General features: G+C 46.8%; 1 protein-coding gene across 1 annotated transcript in view; it reads left to right on the plus strand.

The window, feature by feature from the left end:
• The first annotated feature begins 5,956 nt into the window (after positions 1–5,956).
• The window catches only part of LOC119401745 (transmembrane protein 45B), a 36,512-nt gene continuing 24,922 nt past the window's right edge, over positions 5,957–17,546 (plus strand). The window contains exon 1 of the mRNA XM_049418131.1: positions 5,957–6,045. The gene's annotated coding sequence lies outside the window, so the exon portion shown is untranslated. The remainder of the gene's footprint in view (positions 6,046–17,546) is intronic.

The following is a 17,546-nucleotide window of genomic DNA, read 5'->3' on the forward strand; positions in this document are numbered from 1 at the left end:
TCTCGCCTCCGGCTGCTTGCGCATGGACTAACGGTTTTCCTGCTCCGCCTACTGCTTCCAGTGCACTGGCAACGACTACTGTGGTACGCACACATTGCCGTTTCTCTCCACAAATGACGACGCGTTGAAGGAGTGCATGTCTAGTTTGTGTTTATTATGTGCATGTTGAAGCAACCTTTGCGAGGCATTCACCATATGCTGTGTCCAGGTGCGTGTTGACTACTACAGCTACTACAAAGGTCTAATCATGTTCATGGACGCTAGTCATCGGGATGTAGGTGTGCCACCAGGCGCCAGCGTGGGTGCGTCCACATCAAGCAGTGCCATAGCTGCCCAACACCAATAGACATGCAAGCTGTCGTATATCAATGTATAATAAAGATTCAACTACTTCTTCGAAGACGCGTTTCACTTTCGTGTAATGCCGATTCCTATGACGTTGGGATCAGCCATCTTTTTTTGTCATTAACGATCACTGTGAAGCGACCAGTGAGACTCCTGAGCGAACTCTGGGATGGAGCGTTTTATTTGTGGAATTCCTTCTGTCAGCGCAGCATTAATTCACACAAATAAATTATTTGTACACTGGAATTGCCGGGCGTAGTTTCATAAAGGTAGAGTGATATCATGTATGTGTCAGGTATGCCCGCACAGTGCACCCTTTAAATGGATAGGGGGGGACGTGGTAGTGAACGGCAGGTGTTCACCCCCCCCCCCCATATATATATATATATATATATATATATATATATATATATATATATATATATATATATATATATATATATATATATATATATATATATATATATATATATATATATACTCCCATACCACGTTTAAATACACATGTATACCCCATAAAGTGGACGGGGGGATGGCCGCCGGGGTAGCTCAGTTGGTACAGCATCGGATGCGTTATTCGAAGGTCGCAGGTTCGGTCCCTGCCCGCGGGAAGTTATCTTTTCGCCCACTTTTCTTTCTTCACATTTACATTACATTTACTACTAATACCATCTCCTATATTTTCCTTGGCATTATTGTCTGTTAGTGCTCATTAATATTGTGTATAATAAAGAAAAACGAGCCCTTAAAATTTCCACTTCTTTCCTTCATTCATAGCGAGGGTCTCGTTCTGGCAGACTTGATGCTTTCAGGTAGTATGCGAGTGATTATTGGTCAGCTGACAGCTCGTAATAAGTTCACGTGCTACGTGACGCCAACAGGCAGAAAAAGAGTGTTCCACTCTCGCCGTCATGGCTACTGGCGGCGCTGACTGACACTCCCACGTTTAAATACACATATATACCCCATAAAGTGGACGGGGGGATAGCCGCCGCGGTTGAATTGAATTGAAGGAACATTGACGCACGCAATTCCGTGTGCATGGATATAGTGCGCTTCACTAATCTCTCGTGTTGTTTGCTGATTGTACGCTTCCAAGACGGTGCACCGCTCAAGAATTGGCTGATAGCCACACGCTTTGCAGTGCTGGGCTAAATGCACACGGAAATGCGTGCGTCAGTGTTCTTTCAATTTGTCTACATAACTGTGAACTCAATTACTTGTCCAAAACATGACAGCCTGCTCTGCCGACGCATCTATTATGATGACTTCTCACCCCTGTTTGCGCATTGCGCAGTTACTGTGTTTTTGTTGTTCTTCTGCGCAGTTATTCCGTATATATAGAATATCCAAGCAATAAACCGGTGGTTGTTAGTTCAGCGCCAATTGTGTCTGTCATTCTTCTCCACCGCTGTTTGCTCTCGTCTTAATCATGTGCCAACCAGCCCAGTTAAGCGCACTCCTGTATCTCCAACCGCGTTCCAACGAGCCACTACCCGCACGTTGCAGAGCCGCTGCGGCCGCAGCAGCGTCGATTCTTGCGGCGAAGAGATCGCTGCTAGGCGATCTTTTCGCCACAAAAAGAAGAAAGTTCAGCGCAAATTGACCAGCTACTTCCACGTTGCTAAAGAAAAGTGAGTATGCATATTTTTCTATTTTTTAACCTCCTTGCTTAATAGAATTTTCGCATAATACGTTTTATTTTCTGGTTCCCGTGGAAAACGTATCAACGAGGTTCCACTGTATTCATACTGTAAGCCATTAAGGCTTATACTGGAGCGGGCATACGGCAGTAATGGCTCACCGTCTCTTACAAAAAAGACGCATGGAAGCAAGAAGAAGACGGGGCAGCATTATGTACAGTACACAAGCTATGTTAGTAAAAAAATAATAAAAAGAAACAAAGTCAAGTTGTAGAATGGGTACCTCATGAAAAACCAGTTACTAGAGTAATAAAGACAAATAAACGATGCGGTGGACTTGCCGCACAAAATGCAAGACAGTATCTTAAACATTCAATCGGGTTTGACCCCGGCCGCGGCGGTCGCATTTCGATGCAGGCGAAACGCTTGAGGCCCACGTACTGTGCGATGTGAATATCGGTTAAAGCACACCAGATGGTCAAAATCTGCGGCGCCCACCACTGCGGCGTCCCTCATAATCATATCGTGGTTTTGGGACGTAAAGCCCCAGCAATTATATTTTAAACACTCATTAACATGTGCATGCTATCGGGCGTACAATAAAAAAATCACAGCATATCCACGGAGTGAACGATGATGAGTGGGCGAAGCTGCGGAGGTTCATCGGTAAACCATGAATCTTCCGTGAATTCTGCCCAGTACATCATCACCGACGTGATATCGGGCGCGTTTATACTAAAGGTTCGATGAGAGTTATGACGACTTGCAGCTCACTTTAATTTTACATGTACGCTGTGAGATTTCATTGTTTAGAAAACCATTGCTTTAGAAAACATCTGGCGTTTTTCGTTAAGCAGCTGGCGTCTTTTCGTTTTGCTTTAGAAACATCTGGCGTCTTTTCGTTTTGCTTTTAGAAAACATCTGGCGTCTTTCGTTGGTTTATTTCATCAATCAACGGCGTTTTGAACAAAATTTTTTATTGTTTAATCACGCACAGGAGAAATCTCACCAGGCACTACCTTGGAGGTAAACAATGACTGCTAATGGGAATGAGAGACAGAAAAAGTCGGCTTTTAGCTAACACTTACACTTCTACTTCTACGAACGTTTCCTACTGATGCCAATGGCTGCTAAGGGGGAGAGACAGAAGAATTCGGCTTTTAGTTAACGCGCACGCTGCGAATTTTTTTATTGTTCAACAACGCACAGGAGAAATCTCCCACCGGCACCACCTTGGAGGTCAAGATCTGGTACTAGCGTTACGACTGGTTACGCACTACAAGCAAGCCGGTGGCATGATGCAAGATTCGCGTCCGGGCCTTCAGGTGTCGCCCCCATCGAAACGACGACAGCGCACCGCCGGCAGCGGTAATCGAAACGCCATATAAGCCTTTTTTTCGCCGATTTTATTTGTAAGACTTCAGGTCAATATGCACAAAAAACCGTTTCTCATTTAATTTTATGCTGTCAGAAGCGTGTATAGCGCGATGTCTAAAAAGATTTGAAAGTGACGCACTTTTGTGGCAGCGCAAACCAGAAAACAGAAGTCACGCCGCACTGGTGGCCGTGAAAGGGACGCGGATATGTTCATATCAGTTACAGACAGTTTGCTGAATACTGTGAACGAAGTGGTGCGACATCTTGAGCAGCAGAAGTGCAGGGACTTTAGCGGTATACCTTTCTTATACCAGCGAAGGCTTCGTGCAGTTGGATCTATTTATCATCCAACGCTTTACAGCTTCTGTGCTCCGGACATCTGTGGCGGGGCTATGCGTAGTACGTACCTTCTTTGGATATAAACGCTTATGCATGCATGTTATTCGCTGGTATACATGCTAAAACGCTACTTACGTGTCCTTCATTTTGTGTAACCATCGTTGCAGTCGCAATAAAATAATTTATTGCAGCAAGCTTGTGTGATCAGCGTTGTCATTTCGCTCGGCCTGTATGCGGCAGTACTGCCCTACTAAAGTAAGTATGCAAGATACTTGTGAGTACCTAATGAGTAATTGACTACAGTGTACATTACGGAAACGAGAAAAATTCAGGTAGGGTGGAAAGGGGGCTGCCGGAGCGAGCGTGGGACAGCGGCGACGCAGAAGCAGACGACGACGGCATCGTCTGCTATGCGCAACGCCAGCCGCCATATCAAAGTGCCCTTGTGCGTTTCAAACATATTTCATTTTATACACAGCTATAAAATCTACAAACAATATTCGTAGTTCTTAAAACTCAATTGCATGTGAAAAATAATAAAAGCTTTTTCTGTTGAGAGCAAGATAACATTTTTAATTGTTTTTGCAACTACCGTTAGAATCCAGACGGCGCTACCGTCGCCTTCAAATTCGTCCCCATTGGCTCTATGGACATGTCACTCGCTTGCTACAAGGGACGAACGGGTGCCGCTTTAAGGAGCTTCGCCCCTAAAAAATCTGCAGATAAAAAAACACGGAAAAATGCCCAGATACCGCGCGTGTGTAAAGTGTTATGGCGTACTACGCAACTACGTATCCATGGTTTTCATAAAGACTCGAGGTGCAGCTTGAGTGCCGCTACAAATGCGGCCGCCGATTGTCAGCAATAATAAAGATAAAGAAGTTCTCATTTCATCTTACCGGGATATTTGCACCATACTGTCCCTCGGCCTTTTATGCTGTCTACAATATGTATGATGCCATTTATAATACATGAGTAAATTGTTTGTAAACTTAGCAAAATAAGCCACCATAACTGCGCTTAGGTAGTTTCGAAACACTAAAATTTGTGTGTTAAGATACATATGCTCCTATCACTGCTGACATATATATAAGTGCTTTAAACGAATCATTGTGTATTTCAGATGCAAAGTTTACGAGGAAATAAGTAAGGGTTTCGACTTAACTCTGTCGTTTCGAGCGTAACGAAGGCGAGTCGTTCTTAATATAACGAAGTCTACGTGAACCTATATAGAGCATGACATGTACACAGGCCGTCAGCTTATATGAATTACATCGCTCCCTCAATGAGCATTTAGGCAACAACAGCACTAAGTGTTGTCCAAGCTTAAAAAAAAGAAAAAAAAAACATCTCGCTGGCGTCCACTTTGTTTCCGGACGTATCCACGCACCGCAAGCGCGTTGCGGTGCGTGGATAGATTGGACAGACGGCCGCTATCATTAGCAAAAGTATTGGGTCCATGGCCAACTGAAACTCTTCAAAACATTGCTGCACGCGCTCTAGTACAGTTTTTAGAAGAGTCGGGAATATCAAAAAGATATCGATTCACATTTGCAATTATTCTTCTCATTGAGATACTTCTAGTCACATGTTTCGCGTTGCCTCTTGTGATTCAAAACAGATGTGTTTAAAATGTGTTTAAAGTGTGGGCAATGCCCAGTGACTTTTATGTGATGTGATCGCACTATACAAAGGACTGTGGGTTGAACTCTTCGGCAAAGTGCGAACGATTCTTGTGTGTCTTGTGTGTGGACATTGTTGTCATCACGTGGACATTATGCATGACGTGTGAACATTCCTTTTAAGTGGACACTGCCGTGAGTGAGTGTACTTTTATTTATAAGCTCGTGACGCTAATTAATAAGTAAGGGAAGAGGAGTAGCCGGAGCCATGTATAGGCACCAACCTCTCCTTAAACACATTTAATTAAAAAAAAAAAAGAAAGAAAGAGAAAATGTGCGAAATTTAACGTGCATTGAATTCCGCGTGTACGGGCTTCTAGCATTTAGCCACAATGGGAGTGCGACCACCGCGGCCCCTCACCTAGAAACGAAGACGTCAATGCATTGAAAAGAGATAACAATATGCCGCGAGTTCGTCGCCAGAAGAGGGCTCATTGGGGAAACGTCTTTGATTGGAAGATGTCCAGCAGCTACTAGTAGCTACAGCAGTCGGGAAAACGTACGCGAAATTCGACAACGTTTGTAGGCTTGTGGTAACACTCAGTGATTCCTCTCGGGCGAACAATTGAACAGTTGGTTTAAAGCGTGTCATCGGCGATCACTCTTATGTCCGCTTTGCTCGTCAACCATATGGTATAGAGCCAACGAGTCCCCTGAAGGTGAGTACGATCCTGCGGAATGTGAATGTGGACGCGGGTTTCTTGGAAATCGCTTCATCGGCAAGCTGTCGACAAAGTTAAGATAACAAAGCAGATAACTGAGCGAGTTGGTATGTATTCATCGTTACCGGACCGCGCGCAGTGACGACGGAGACAAAGAGAGCGCTCGTGTCGTGTTGTTCTCTCTTCGTCTTCGTGGTCAGTGCACGCTCTTCGGTAACGATGAAGTTTAGGTAGATAGATAGATAGATAGATAGATAGATAGATAGATAGATAGATAGATAGATAGATAGATAGATAGATAGATAGATAGATAGATAGATAGATAGATAGATAGATAGATAGATAGATAGATAGATAGATAGATAGATAGATAGATAGATAGATAGATAGATAGATAGATTAGAGGAAGAAGGTGGAGATGTCCATTTAGCCTGTGGACAAATCCGATATGAGAACGCCCAATTGCGCCTAAGTATGGAGGCCACATGGTATGCCAACACATACAGTCGCCTGGTCGGTGACGGTGTTTACAACAGGCGGGTCAGCCATTAAATCTGGGCCCATGATCGTTCTTGCAATGTCGCTTTTGCATGTGGTGGAATCGACCGTCGAGATGTGTGTAAGTTGGGTGATGCGCAAATGTTCGGGTGATAGGTGTAACAGCTTTGATACTCGCTAGCGAAGTACTCTCACTCCTTCGGAGAACGCTATCGAGTTGCACGGACACGTCCGGAAAATGTTCTTGCTCCTATGTTGTATTCCTCTCAACACTCAGACGCCGGCAGGCCCGAAACAAAGTGTTCCGCGAAGCGAATTCCTTCGCATTCCGTGAAGGCGGTGAGCGAAAAAGAGCAACACGCGAACGCAAGATGCAGTACACGGATGAAGATACAAACATCGCAGCCCATCATGGAAGCTGCTGGGGTGGTTGGTTCGTCTGAAATCAGTACTCTCCACTCCCATATGATAACCAGAGTGTCTGAGAGGCACACTCCCATAAGGAGGCGCAGGAGAAGAAGAAAAAAACGCCATGTCATTATCCCTGCATACATTTCTGGACGGCCAGTCTGTTGTCGCAAGTTCGAATCCTCCTGGCACAGTGAGAATATCGCTCTCGAATTTTCTTGCATAGCATTTTGGTATCCCACTGACGGAAGCCGGCGTGCGTCAAAGCAAGCCGTTCCACTTCCTCAAAACGATAGCTGCAAACAAACTCGAAAGGTCGTTTGGAATAGGTGGAAACGGCTTCGACATTAGTGTGCAGATTTCGCACGGGGCGATATGACATTTACCTGTCAAGTAAGGGGGACGTTCACAGGAAATGTGCTCGTCATAAGGGCACGGCTGCATTAGAAATGAAACTGGTGTATAAATGTTTATGAAGAAAATAACAAAACGAAAAACAAATGTCAATAAATGCGCCGGAGAGGAAAGTGTAAGGTATCAGTTTGAGAGCGAATGGCCATTGACCCTGATGTACAATCCTTGGTGCCGGCGCCAAGCCTTTTGAAGAACCCCAGGGGGTCGAAATTCCCTATGCCGCCTCGTACGGCGTGCCTCACAATCATGTCGTAATTTGGCGCGAAATGCCCCAGTGATTATAGGAAGCGCCGTTTGGTCAACCTTGCTGAACTGCTGCTTTCCAATCTGATAGAAATCTTCGAAATTTTGTTGGTCCACCATAAGCATTGCCTACAACAGTAGACGTGCGCTAAACGTCCTGATCGTTTAGTTACGTTTCAACGTAGACAATTTAGGTCCCCAACCGGTTGATAAAAAGCAAAATAGGGAAAGAAACGATTATGTTGCCATAAAAAAGACACGCATATCCACGAAGTGAATGATGATGAGTGGGCGAAGCACTGGGGATCGTTCGGTAACCGCGAATCTCCCGTTTTTAGTTTTTGCCGTTTTGCCGGCGCTTTCCGCGCCGTAGCCTCCAGAGTAGTAGCTTGTCGTCGGCGTTCCCGTTGAGCCGCCACATGCCGTGCCTTACGTTCGCTTTCATCCATGGCAGAATGAGAATCTGTCGTCTGGAACGCGCTAACACACGCATTTGCACCGCAGCGTCCTCTCGTGTATTTTCACTCCAACATGCATTGTCTGTCATATTCTTCATTGATGGGTGCCGAATGTCGGTATTTTTATGGTGTTTTGACCTTTTCATTTTGTGGCAGAAAGAGAATGTGTGGTATGGAACGCACCTCCATGAAGTGAATCATGACGAGTGGGCGAAGCTAGGTCCTAAGGTCCATAATGTCTACGTTGTAGTCGCCGACTAGTATAAAGTGTTAGTGCTTGTAAGAGTTTTATACTGTTATGTCACAAATACGATTGATATTATTGTACTGTTCAACCCTTTTTTTGTGTCTCACGTGTGTTACCCGAGCGTTGCCCCATATAATGTCAATTGAGTGACATAAAGTGACATAAAGAGTCGATGACAAAGCTCGGTCCTAAGGTCCATAGTGTGTACGTTGAAATCGCCGACTAGTACAAAGGGTTTGTGCTTCTGGGTGTTTTATATTGTTCTGTCACAGTTATGATTGATATTAGTCTAGTGTTAAACCTTTTTTACGGGATTTTACACGGTTTTGTGCCGTGAGCATGGACAACACCGCAAACAAGACAAGACCCTAAGGTGCTTCGCCCCTAAAAAATTCAAGCAGCTGATTTAACATCGCGAAGGCTCGTTAAACAGCGTAGCTGGTGGCATCACACTGGTAGGCATGGTCTCCATCGGTACAAACGTGGCCACCATACAAGTTCTCCTCCTGCTCTTCAAACCAAATATCTTCCATGAAGCCCTTCTTTCTTTCTTTCTTTCTTTCTTTCTTTCTTTCTTTCTTTCTTTTGTTCGTTCGTTCTATCCCCTTGACACATACGCTTTTGCCCGCGGACTTCATTTTTAGTGGCCCAGTGGTGAGTAATGGCGCTTGTCCTATTTCTGTGGCGCATAACAGCTAGGGACTGCGAACGTTGCCGAGAGAAAAACCTTGACAATAAACAGCTCTCCTGCTGAAACAACTTTACACAATATGATCAACCACGGTCTTACATGGCCTAGAGTTACTGTATATGCTACCTTTAGGTAGCAGAGTTGCGCATCTGTCTTCCAACGCCGCCAGCAACCATGCATTGCGGAGAAGTTGCCGCTTGGGCCAATTTTTTTATTTCTCGACGCCGCCGCTGCAGCGAACTGAATTAACACTAACCATCGACAGCCAATGTTTATCGCCGGTCTTCGACACGCCAGACAGGTTAATCGGCGTCATGGTAGGCACGTCGCTTGCAAAAACGAAGTGCGACTTTACCGCATGGCTGTGGTTGCTAGCCGGACCTATGCGCAACTCTGCTACCTAAAGGTAGCATATACAGTGACTCTAACATGGCCTACCCGTAACCACATTCACTAAACGCTTTTTGCCAAGTTGAGCTTTAAACCCGGCATATGCTAACCAACTTCTTTCAAGCGTTACCATGCTGATATGACTGCAGACTAGGACAGATGCATCGATATAAGCGTGACGGTAAAAGTCTGGTAACTACATACTCTGCAACCGAGCTGACCGTTCTATTGAAGATGCCGTCGTTGTGATGTAGGTGCCGTTTCATGATATGAGTGAAGTTGGTCCGTAAGAAATAAAACACGCGATCTTGCAATCAGGGCCGAAACGTCGCAGGTCACTCACTCGTGCACCGTTGTGAGTTTTGGCCGCATTGAGCGTTCAGTGCGCATGCTGCTCAAATGTGACCAAATGAAATGCCAACTGGATACTCGTTCAAGCAAACGCGACCGCACAAGCACTCAAGAAAAAAAGAACATGGACGAAAATGCCAGATTCTCATTCATGAATTTTGTCGCCATTAGTTGAGTTAATCCCTACTAAACATCAATGTAACTTTGTCCCAGGCACACGCTGCAAACAACCGCACAATTTCAAAACCACATCACGCAGGCATACATTGCCTCGTTGCTTTTGAAATTTTTATGTGAACTTCTCTATTTACGAATGCTATGTCAATTCGGGAAATCTTGAAGGACAGTTAAGCATTTCATAGTAGAACGTGATAGCGCAGTCGGGTCCCGTTCGCATCGCCTTCACATGCGCTTGCCATGCTTCGTTTATATCGGTTGACACCTCAACCATGTCGCGAGTTAAAAAACGCCTTTGCGCGTCACATTGGCCGTTGTAATCTCTCCAAGGGTGCCTATCTCCAGGAACAATTTCGAAGTGCCCACTACGCCACTATTGATCATTTTGCGTAGTAGCGAAGTGCCCACAACGAGTCCGTAAGGCGATACGCGCACATACGCAGCTGCACACTTTGTAGATGCCGTGGCTGACGATGATGATGATGACGATTATCTATGGCTGAGCGCTTTGTAAAGAGTGGGCCTTTAAGCCACCCACCGCAATGCGTGTCGCAGTTCACACGGTGCGACGCCTGGTGTGAGTCTATGCTTCTGCCACGCTATATTATTATATGTGGTTATGAAACTTTTCACCCTGCATGGTGAATGTATTCTGTCTTTTTTTTCTCAGTCGATTTCAAGCTCTAGCTTGGCTCTGTGGTAGAACACCTTACTGCCACTCATAAGGCCGGTATTTCATTTTGGTTTTAACCTTTCGTGTCGATTCTGTGCATATATCGTGATTTTTTGACTCATAATCGCCGACGCTGGCACGGGAGTTTCGTTCACACGTACTTTTTAAACCTTTCAGACGCCACCTATGAAGAACTGCATGTAAATGCGTGAAATCGATACAAGGTTATTTCAAGGCACTCGATATTATATTGCAACAAAAATAATGTCAATTTACGCCAATTTATGTGTGTTATAATAATTATTCGCAATTAAATTGTAATTAGATATCTATTTACTCTGAAGCCATTCATGCCTTGTTTTTGCACAAATAGTATCAAATCTCAATAATAATATGTGGGGTTTAACGTCCCAAAACCACGATATGATTATGAGAGACGCCGTAGTGGAGGGCTCGGGAAATTTCGACCACCTGGTGTTCTTTAACGTGCACCTGAATCTAAGTACACGGGCCTCAAACATTATCGCTTCTATCGAAAATGAAGCCGCCGCGACCGGGACTCGAACCAGCGACCTTCGGGTCACCAGTCGAGCGCCATAACCACTAGACCACCGTGGCGGGGCGTATCAAATCTCAGGCTAGAAATATAGTGCGAATTCGTTTTCGGTTATCTCAATCTTGAGCAAAGAAAAATTATAGTTTAGACGAGGCTCGCGGGAAGCGGCACGTCGAACGCCTCGTTCCGCGTGGTGGTGCCTTCAGCAAGGTAATCGTATGCGACAGTACACTGTAAAATGAAGTCAAATGAAGAGGAATATAATGATGTAGGACGTTCAATTATTCAAAAGCTCAATGTATCTGGTTCTTTCTTAGCCACTATTCGATAGAACTAACAAAAACAAGTGGTGTACACAATAGTGTACAGAGCGTGTCGGAGGATTAACGCTGTCATGTTAATACGCTGCTTGCCTTTAGCTACGTAGTGCGCAAACAACTACGAAAATAATATAAAATAATTTTGCTGGTCATTACTGATTTAAAGCAACCAAACATATCCTTCATTCCCTTTCGCGTGCAAATCTAATGCCATGTACACCAAAGGCCTTTCGTTCGTAAGGCCATTTATTTCGCTGTTACACGGAGAGACGACACTGGAGCTGGAGCAGCTAAAGTAGGCTTGCAAACTCTATGGTTCTATGCAACTAAGCAATTTTCCGGAGAAGAAACTTGATAGCAACCTTACAGCAAGAAAGGAGAAGACAATGTTTTAAATAGTGCGAACTCATGAAAGTTATCGGGAACCGACTGTTTTTGTCTCGATGCCAGGGACGTTCTAAAAATACCACTATTGCCTGAAGCTTTTCTACACTACGTAACTACAAATACGGTTAATATGTTACGAAATATTGTCGCGCCGTTTCAGCACTCCTTCATATCGTCGGCCATGTTATGGTGAATTGTAATGGCAAATTCGGAGCACTTTCGGTAGCAGTTGTCCCGCTCCATGCGGAGAAAGTCTGTTCCATTGGCAGATTGAGAGCGCTCCCTGTATGTTTCATTGGCAGATCTGGAGCAGCTCCGCCGCCAGATCCACTCCACGGAGCAGATCTCTCGACTCCGCGAAAAGCGTTCGATTCGACCGGAAGTCGCAAGCGCCCTACGCGTGCTCTGAGCCACGGTGTTAGAAGTACAGGTGGAACGACGCAGCACCGGCGCCGTGCGCTCGCTGCGTCGAACTTCGGTTCCTCCGCGCCGTCACGCCGCGAGATGGCAGGAGCAGTCAAGAGGCTCACAGCGGCGCGCGCCGGCCTTTCCTCCGACAAAGCCACGGTGACGAAGCAGTTATCGCCACATTGCTTCCTCGTTTAATTCTTTTTGTGCGATAGCAGGTCATGCTATTCGAGTGAGAAAGCCGTGAAATGGGCAAAAAGTGTTTTGTGCCGCGGTGCAACTCTGTGTGCAAGACCTGCACTGAAAAGTTGATTTTTCTGCACCCTGAGATGCGGAACGCCTCAATGTTTGGCGCCATGCGATTCCGCGCAAGGACCGCGTGCTGCAGTCGACTGATTACGTGTGCGAGAAGCACTTCGAGCCGAGGTACATAACGAAGGCGTGGGAAGCAGTGTACAAAGGGCACGTTCTTGTGAGCACATCACGAAATGCGGCTCTGGCTAATGAGGCCGTGCCGACGAAGTATTGATTTCGTTTTGAGTTCATCGTCTTGAGTTCATCCACGCCGTGAGTTGGCCCGTTTTTTTTTAACACCTACGTGCGTTTGCAGTCTTTCTCTCTCCGTGCGAAAGCTACGCTTGTTAACAATGAGAATATATGGGGTTTTACGTGCTGAAACCACGTTATGATTATGAGGGACGCCGTAGCAGAGCTCCACAAATTTCGGCAATGTGGTGTTATTTAACATGCACTGACATCGTAGAGTACACGAGTCTCTAGCACGCCGCCTCCGTCAAAATGCGACCGCCGCGGCTGGGATCGAACTAGGGAACTTCGGTCAGCAGCCGAGTACCGTAACCGGTGTACCATCGCGGTTGACTGGCTACGCTCGTAAAGACTCCGCACACCGCGATCGACGTGTTCCTTGAAAGACAAAGTAGTAACGCTGTCTTCGGGTGACTATGCGAGACATAAACAGTGAAATATATTCCTCAGTTGGCAACAGAGAAGAATCGGAAACATATATCGACCATTCATAATGTCTCCCCTTCTCGCAGTGCCAAACCAGGATGCTTTTTCATATCCTTCGTCGGTGCCTCAAACTTAGCTGCTGGCATTCGCTAAAATTCAGTATTTTATGCACGACCAGCTAAACAGTCGTATTCGTGACACATTTTTTTATCCGCGATCAACGACCGCAAATTACTTCGAATATTCGCGACAGCAAAGACAGTGTGCATTTTCTGTTGTAATACTACGGCTAATGCGGTATTTTTTCTAGCTATCTAAACTATACTTCTACAAATAGAACTAATTTTTGTCATATTTCAGCGTGACGTCACTGTCATATCTTTAATTGTCCGAATGAGGAAAGCATATGTTGAATTTGCCACCGCCAACCTTCGCGGTGGCAAATTCAACATATTCAACAGGTAGCGGCTGTATCGTCCAAATTTCGATTTATTCGAAGCTATTATTTATTTATTTATTTTTGCGCTCGTTATAGCGCGAACACAGTTTTTTATTCATTTCGAGGGGCGGTCGCGGCTCCGAAGCGACCACGCCTGATACCGCTCTTGAGCCACCAGTAGTGTAGCGCCATCTAGGGCCCTGTGAACAAGACGCCACAAACCGCGGACAGAAGTTCGCCGCTTCCGGAGGCGCCGTCGGTCCACCTATAATACTTCTAACACCGTGCTCTGAGCGTGGCGTACCACGTGACAGACGCAACGCGCTGCCCGAGCGCGCCCGTTCCCTCCGCGCGCGCCTGTGATGGCGAGTCGCGGCTCGGAAGCAGGGCTGAACAGTATCGCGATAGTATTTCAGAAACACTTTTGAGTATCTGTATTTCTGTATGGAGATACATTTCAAAATTGTATTTCTATCTCAGTAATGAAATACATTTACGATGTATCGTTTGTATCGCGATACTATACAGGACATGGGTATCTTGTTACATTTATTTTCGGAAATCAGTTAAGGCTTCAATGAATGACGGTTTCTTTTTGTTTTTGTTCCAAGACAAGCAAAGGCGCGCCGCCGGTAGCCGACAGAAAGGGCGGCGATGGTTTCCCCTCAAGCCCAGGATGGCCCATGCGGTAAAGCGCGCGAGGCCGCTGACGGCAGAATCGCGGAGGCAGTGTTGTCGGCCTCTGCCGACGAAAGTCGCTGCTTCTCAAGGCCACTGCAGCAAGTCTAATCTTTTTCGGGTGGCAAACCATTGCTTCGTGACCCCCCGCGCGGATACCGCCTTGGAACAGAGGCTTTGCAATGCTTTGCGTGCGTTCAGTTCTCAAAGCGGCGGCACTTCCAAAAGCAGTTCCCGTAGTCGCGGCGGAAGTGACTCGTAAGTGGCTATCTTTGTCGCGCTTCCAGCCACCCCTCCAGCGTGTCAGGGTGCGTTCCTAATTTACTACAAGCGTGAAACGGTTGTTTGTAGTACCAGCCTCCCCCATCACCGGAGCCGACTTCGCCTGTTGCGCTTGCTGAAATGAGTGCTGGTAGCGTCGGTGGTGGTGTGAGCTTTATTGATGAGTGACCCTTTCGGCCCAGGCGACGTGTGCTTGCTGTAGTCTCTGATCGGGCGCTCTGAGTAGAGAGAGAGAGAAACAGATGAAAAGGAAGAGGCAGGGAGGTTAACCTGGTGCGAGCGACCGGTTTGCTACCCTGCACAGGGGTGGGGATATAGGGGTCGGAAAGAGGACAGAGAGAAAGGGAGATAAAATAAAAACAAAACAAAACATGCACACATGCACATACATGCAGGATGTCCTATCACAGCCGTTCTGATAGCCCGGTTGAACGCAGAAAGCGCATTAGCGCCTGCACAGCCTTCTTCTGAGACGTAAAGTCCTGTCGGTGGCGCAGGATTCTTTCTTCTGAAAGAGTTCGGTTGTCCAATTTGTCAAGCGCGTTGCAAAGTGACTGTCTCTGCGAACAGTACTGTGGACAGTCGCACAGAATATGCTTAATTGTTTCATCACTTCCGCAGTGGTCACAAGCTGCGGTGTCGGCCATTCCTATGCGGAACGCGTACGCACAGGTAAATGCGACACCCAACCATAACCTGCACAGAAGGGTAGCGTCACCTCGACGAAGTCCTGGGGGAATTCGAAGGCTGAGTGTTGGGTCTAGGCCATATAGTCGTGCGTGCTGGAAGTGTAGCTGTGGCTGTCTCCAAGGCCGTATAGAGAGCTGGCAGGAGCAACTTGGGAGGGCTTAAATTCTCTCAACGCCAAAGAACGTGATTTTAGGAAGCCAAGACGGCTGAGGATTCCGAAGATGGGGATCGACTTCGGCTTCTGAACGGTCAGAACAACCCACGTGAGGGCGGAAGTGCTTCGGTACCTAGATGACCCGAGAAGAGATATGGCCACGCTGCAGGGCTATCCGGCTATGGAGGCGGTATTTAGTGACTACAACAATAATTTGTGCTCGTGTGCAGTGGTAGAGATCGAGACTTTTTTTCTTTCGCGAGTCTTGTGCTGAGGCCGAACCGACGCTGTCTAGAAGACAGCCTAATAGAGAAGCTCACAGAGCAACCTACTCAGCGAAGCAGATCTTACGGGCAAAATAAATGGATAACTTTTCTCATTTCATTGGTGTTCATTAGTGATTCGAGTGATTTATATTTCTAGAATAGCTCATTTTGTTGTCACAAAGTATGTCGATTTCGGTGTCCAGCGCTTGTTACCTTGCTGTGAAATAGCGTACGCTCTTGATTGCAATTGATACGTGTAATTCTGTCATTATTGCAGAACGCTTGTGACTACCGATCCGCTAGTATCTTAATATTTCTGCCTGCACCGCTGGATCTCCGCCTCGTTTCTGGCGCCGGTGCGAGTATACACGTCCCCGCACCCCTGCCGGGAATGGCGGCGTCAGCGGCGGCGGTCTCCAGGAAGCGCACTGGGCTCCATAGTGCTGCGGACAGCGATGAAACCAGTGTCCACTCGCTCAGCAGTGAAGACTGGTCCGATGACGACTTTCAGCTCGTACGAAGCCGCAAGGCGAAGCGAAGAAACACCGGATCCCCCTTTTCTTCAGGCAAGTCAACTCTGAAATCTACTCGGAAGACCGCAGTCAGTACGATTATTTTCGTACCAGAACTCGCTACCGACAACCTGAGACAACTCAACAGACAGTCGGTCTCGGTGCTTCTCGAAGCGGCGGTGCCAAATCAAGTAATGGACGTGAGAGTCAACTCACGAAAAAATGTTCTGGCTGTCGACGTTGCACATGAGACTGCACTGAGCCCATTGAGTAAAATAACGGAACTTGATGGCATAAAAGTTCGCTCCTACATCCCACTGGGCAGTGGTACCACTACTGGTGTCATCTACGATGTGGACGTCTCTCTTTCCAGCACAGACTTGCCAAGTCTGGTGAAACCAGCAGTAGATGGCATCCCTATACTACATATGTCGCGCATGGGCTCATCTCGCTGTTTAAAACTAACATTCAAGGGTGAATCTCTGCCCTCGCATGTCAAGGTAGGCCACTTTCGTCATCCTGTACGACCGTTCATTCCAAGGCCACTGCAATGCCACAAATGTATGAGGTTTGGACACGTAAGCGCCGTGTGTCAGAGCACGATAATTTGCTCGCGCTGCGCCGAACCACACGCTGCAGACTCCTGCAATGCCACGGTCCTCAAGTGCCGCAATTGCCTCGGGTCTCATGACGCTTCGTCAAATGAGTGCCCCAAGAAACAGAAGGAAAACGAGATCCTAAAGCAGATGGTGCAAGACCGTTCGTCTCGCCGGGAAGCTGTTGCTGTCGTCAGAAAGCGACGCTCCCGACGCCGTAGAGGTTCAAGGAACTCTGTGAATCGCAGTTCACAGGTGACACCTCCTCCTCTGCTTCCTAGACCAGACAGGTCCGAGTCGATTTCTCAGGACAAGACCGCACAAGAACACACGGACTCTGAAGCATGGCCGGCATTACCAAAGCTGCAGCCAGAGCCACAGCCAGAACCACAGCAACAGCCAAAGCCACAGCACAATCCACAGCGACTCCAATGGTCGCGGCAGACAATGACCGAGTCAACGACAGCGCTGGTTCGCGACGACATGCCCGAGAAAGACCAGGACATTGTTGCGATGCTTCGCTCTCTTCTGGACACCATACTCATGCTTTTGAACAAGCTAAACACTCCGACAGCCCGAACTGCCCTGCAACTGCTGGAGATTGTCGATCCAGTGTTTTCAGCGCTTCAGTAATCACCACAGCTCGCCCATGGCCCTTTCAAATGCTGCGATTCCCCGATGGAATGTC

The sequence above is a fragment of the Rhipicephalus sanguineus genome, chromosome 8, assembly GCF_013339695.2.
Source record: "Rhipicephalus sanguineus isolate Rsan-2018 chromosome 8, BIME_Rsan_1.4, whole genome shotgun sequence".
Taxonomy (NCBI): Eukaryota; Metazoa; Arthropoda; class Arachnida; order Ixodida; family Ixodidae; genus Rhipicephalus; species Rhipicephalus sanguineus.